We start from the raw sequence: 5003 nt of genomic DNA on the forward strand, positions 1-5003 counted from the left end.
GCAATTTACAATATCTAAGATTTGGAAACAGCCTAAATGCCCATCAGCAGATGAATGGATTAGAAAACTGTGGTACATCTATACAATGGAATACTATGCTGCTATAATAAAAGGAATTCTTATCATTTGCAACAGCATGGATGGAACTGGAGAGCATTATGCTAAGTGAAATAAGCCAGTCAGTGAAAGATAAATATCACATGATCTCACTCATTTATGGATAATAAAGAACATTACAAACTGTTGAACAAAAATAGAGGCAAAGAGGCATTGAACAGACTGTCAAACTACAGTGGGAAGGTAGGGGAGGGTTGGGGGGGTAAGAGATCAACTGAAGGATTTGTGTGTATGCATATAAGCATAACCAATGGACACAAGACACTGGGGGCGAGGGGATGAGGGCAAGTGCCAGGAGGCGGGGTGGAGGTCAGTGGGGAAAAAAAAGAGACATATGTACTACTATTTGTAATACCTTAAACAATAAAATTAAATTAAAAAAATAAAACTAAGGAGGAAAAAAATAAAAATAATTAAAATAAGTGTCGATGTGGTTCTCCAACCACTTAGTCTGCTAGTCCAGATGCAGAGGAAAAAATAAAACTATTATAGATCTAGTAAAAGTTAAACAGACAATAAAAACCAGCAGTGGCGATAAAAAAACAAAAAAAACTTCCCGCAAATGCTCTTCTTTTTTGGCACGAAATTCGACATTTTTAAGTGTGAAAATATCTATGATGTTAACACCCTCAGCAAATTTGACATATGAAGTTTTGAAGCTTGCTGTCAATACAACAAAATAGCATACATATCAAATTGCATATATACCAACATATGTGTCATTCCATCTATTGAAAAAAATCCCCATTATTAACTTTTACACCTAGTAAAGGCAGTAAAATATAATTTTATTTGAATAAAAGAAAAAAAAAAGAAAACAAAACAAAAGGGATCAGAAAACTGTGCCCATGTAACATTTAAGAAGACTTTGGAAACGGGCCATGTGGATGTTTTGTCGGCCCTGTGTGGTGGCAGCCACAGCGCAGGGCAGTGGACGGCATTGGAAAAGCATTTGCAGGGAAGCGTCATTTCTCTTGGACAGAGAGGTGCTCACTTCTAGGCGGCAGTTACCCAAATGAGCCTCGCTTGCCTTACTAGTGAGCTGAGCAAAGGGCCTGGTTAAAATGCGGGATATAAAGTACCAACAAGCTACATGTTTTGTTCTAAAAGTAAAAAACCAACCAAACAAAAAAACTAACTGTAAACCCCAGGTCACCAGACTTCTGAGGCCTGAGCCTTCCTGTTCCAGGTTGAGGAATGGAATCAACATCAGTGCTCACTGTCCAGCTGGTGTAGGTCAGTGGTTGAGCATCAGCCCATGAACCCCAGTCAGGGCACATGCCCAGGATGTGGGCTCGATCTCCAGGGTGGGCATGCAGAAGGCAGCCAATCAATGATTCTCATCATTGATGTTTCTATCTCTTTCCCTTCCTCTCTCTGAAATCAATAAAACATTTTTAAAAAATCAGTGTTCAGGCCTCAGCAGATCATGCCAACAGCTCCTTCAACTGCACACAAAATCTCTTTAATCACTCAAGAATAGTCAAGTGTGTACTATGAAGTAACAATACTACAGACCTCACGATTAACTGAAATGCTAGTTTTCACATAAGCATGATCTGGGCAGTGCAACAAATGCAGACCACGCTGAGACACATAATAAACAGCTTTGCTTCTTTAGGCTTTTTACACACACACACACACACACACACACACACACACACGCACACACACGCACACAAACACGTAGAATGGCGTGCCTCTACTACAAAGCTTAGCAAAAACCAAAAGGAATTTCAGCCAAGTATCAGATTCCGCAGGCCAATTTCTAGTTGTTTGCTAACTGGCTTAACTGTTTCCAATAGCTGGCCCTTAGAATTATATATGAAGAAATAAGCCCTGAATTTTCACTCATAGGCAGTAAAAATCAAATTTGCTACAAAACCACAGACCCATGACCATTCTATAGTCACATTTGAACTTTGGTTGGACCAAGTGTTCCGACAAAGTGAGTCATCATCAAAGGCTGAGGATCTTTATTACAAAAATGGAGGTTGTTACATATTAAGTTACAGGGTTTCAACTCCACACTCCATTAGTATATAGAATTCAATAATTTTATTAAAAAGAAGAAAATATATAGAAAAAGCTAAATTAAGTCAGATTTATTTTTCATTGATTTAATCAACAAAAAATATACTGAGAATAAAGATGAAATGATGTATCCCTTTTTCAAAATTTACACAATGTCATGAAAATTACTTTATATGACAGGAAAGCTGAATTTGGTCTACCAACTTAAGAAGAAGTAGTGTTATTAAGAAATTTCATTTTATTCTCCTTCAGTTCCAGAGAGTTCAACTCCTTATAATACTTACTAATATAGAACACCAGGAAAAATAAGGAAATTTCTTTCTAAGGTCATTTTCCATTTCAACCTTCCTTCTCAAATCTCATAAATTAACTTCTTAAAAGTTACTCTTGGCAGTCTCAAAAATACACATCACATCTCTTGAATCATATTCCTATGGTAAAATTCCAAAGTGAATCAGTTTTACAACAAAAAGAAATTTTTTATTCTCCTTCAGTTCCAGAGAGTTCAACTCCTTATAATACTTATTAATATAGAACACCAGGAAAAATAAGGAAATTTATTTCTAAGGTCATTTTCCTTCTCAAATCTCATAAATTAACTTCTTAAAAGTTACTCTTGGCAGTCTCAAAAATACACATCACATCTCTTGAATCATATTCCTATGGTAAAATTCCAAAGTGAATCAGTTTTACAACACAAAAAGTTATGCTGCCATTTAAGTGCTCAGAACTGAATGTTTCTGTAGATCTAGTGTGATATATAAAGGTGAAATTAAGACAGATTTCTGTTAATCTAATCAAGTTTGCTGTTAGTTGTGCATTAACAGTATAAAAGCTAATATATACCTATATGGTCTTGCAACAGTTTTAAAGCCTCTGTATAATTAATAAAAATGCATGACACTTGTTTTTAATAAGCTTTCAAAATTATAATTTTAGGTTTGACACATAGATCTTTGTACAGTTCACTTTTTTTGACACAGCAAGGCCAAAAATAAGTTTCTGAATATTTTTTTCGTCTGCATAAGTGGAGAGGGCATTTTTCATACCATAAGTGGGCTAACCAATGTTCTGAAAAGAACTTTATCATTGTGCAACTAACAACAGTAGCTAGCCCTTAATTTTGATGACAGTTCCTTGTTGGTGTGTGTGAGATTACTCTAGTGACTATGACAGTATAACACAATTGAATCTCCCACATTGAATGATTCCTTTCCCCTGCCCCCAAACCCTATCACCCAGAGAATTTACAGTTCTATTAACAGTGAATTTGATAAAATATTACTGATTTTTAAAAATTTCAGATTATCTAAGGGAAAAAACCAGAAAATTATTTAGTGTGGCCATCTTACATGCTTATGTGTCCCTTAAAAAATCTAAATATTCTAGCAGTGGTGTAATGGTAAGTTACATCTTACTGTTGATGTCTGTATGCTCTAGTACATGGTGTCATTTTATTGTCAGAGCACTACAGTGACATATACAAATAAAAATTTTAAATAAAAAAAAATAAATCCACTTTAGTTTTTTTCCCCAGCAGATGTAATACATATTTTATGTACACATTTTCATTTAAAATTAAGTTTTTTGGCACAGAATCCCAGGCCTGAAGTTTACAAATGGTGTCTCCACTGCTTTCCACCAACCAACTAGGGGGAGTTTGGAAGGAAACGGTGCTCTCAGTGCCTGGATCTTGTATGTATGAGTGCTCCCCTCTGCCTCCCACCACAGCCCATCAGTGTCCCGAGCCTTCAGAGCATGAGAATAAAGGCTAGAATAGTTACTTCTGCACATCGGTGGGGGAGAAGATGGGGGCAGAGAGCCGCTGCCAAGGTTCCTAAGCACTGTGTCTTTAAATTTATGCATGTTTCGCATCAGTAATACTGCGGCCACGCGTACTCTTTGCAGTACCTCCAGTGTGAATCTGTGGAGCTACACGAGTGGCTTAATTCATGTCCAAACCCAGACATTTACAATCTTGTTCCAGTCACGTTTGAAAGAGGGTTTTTATTTTTTCCAGATAAACTGTCAGTCCAAGAAAATCTGCATATAAGAGACGGAAACTCAAGTCATCTTTAATGCTTATGTCCCACTGCTTGCTCTTCCTGCTGTGCTTTTAAAAGCACTCAGGTGAGTAGAGTCCATTTTTATATGAAGAGTTACCACTTTATTTAGGGGGGGGGGGCGTAAAAACTTACAAACTAGAGCAAAATAACAGCTCTCCCACACTCTCCAAAGTGCTTCCTGCCTGAGTAAAAGTCAAACCTGAAGTCTAACCAACCTGTTAAACACTGAATACTATTATATAAACTTTCCATCTTGTCTGCTAAAGCCTCTGGATTCAACGTTCCCGAATGCGCTACAGAAACATTCCCAAGCAGATGGTCACAGATGGGCGTGAAGGGGACGCTCCTGCCTCCTCCTCCAGCATCTCACACTCTAACTGGCCCACGCGTTTCAGCAGGTGCTGCGCTGGCTCCCCACTCGCCAGAGGCCCCATAGTGTTGCTCCATCGAAGCTGCCCCCCGTCTGTCACACCCACAGACGGGTGTCACCCACACAGCCTTTCTCTTTGCACCATTTACACACGAAGAGGCGATGGAATCCATATGTCACCCCAACACACATAGAATGAGGAACAAATAAAAACCAGCTGATTTTCAATCTTCCTGGGTGGGGCTCGGAGCCGTCCCCCAGCTGCTCGTGAGCTCAGAATGGAGCCAGGGAGGCCGGGCTCTGAGTGCCGGCCGCCAACCACCAGGAGCCCCAGCCACCAGGAGCCCCAGCCACCAGGAGCCCCGGCCACCAGGAGCCCCGGCCCCCAGGAGCCCCGGCCACCAGGAGCCCCGGCC

At 39.4% G+C, this 5003-nt stretch overlaps 1 long non-coding RNA gene across 1 annotated transcript in view; it reads left to right on the forward strand.

Annotated features, from left to right (window-relative positions):
• The window catches only part of LOC102241151, an 18991-nt gene extending 14205 nt beyond the window's left edge, over positions 1–4786 (forward strand). The window contains exons 2-3 of the long non-coding RNA XR_001363539.1: positions 4172–4281; positions 4484–4786. This is a non-coding gene — a long non-coding RNA (uncharacterized LOC102241151). The remainder of the gene's footprint in view (positions 1–4171; positions 4282–4483) is intronic.
• Positions 4787–5003: the final 217 nt, after the last annotated feature.

The sequence above is a fragment of the Myotis brandtii genome, unplaced genomic scaffold (genome assembly GCF_000412655.1).
Source record: "Myotis brandtii unplaced genomic scaffold, ASM41265v1 scaffold415, whole genome shotgun sequence".
NCBI classification, from domain to species: domain Eukaryota; kingdom Metazoa; phylum Chordata; class Mammalia; order Chiroptera; family Vespertilionidae; genus Myotis; species Myotis brandtii.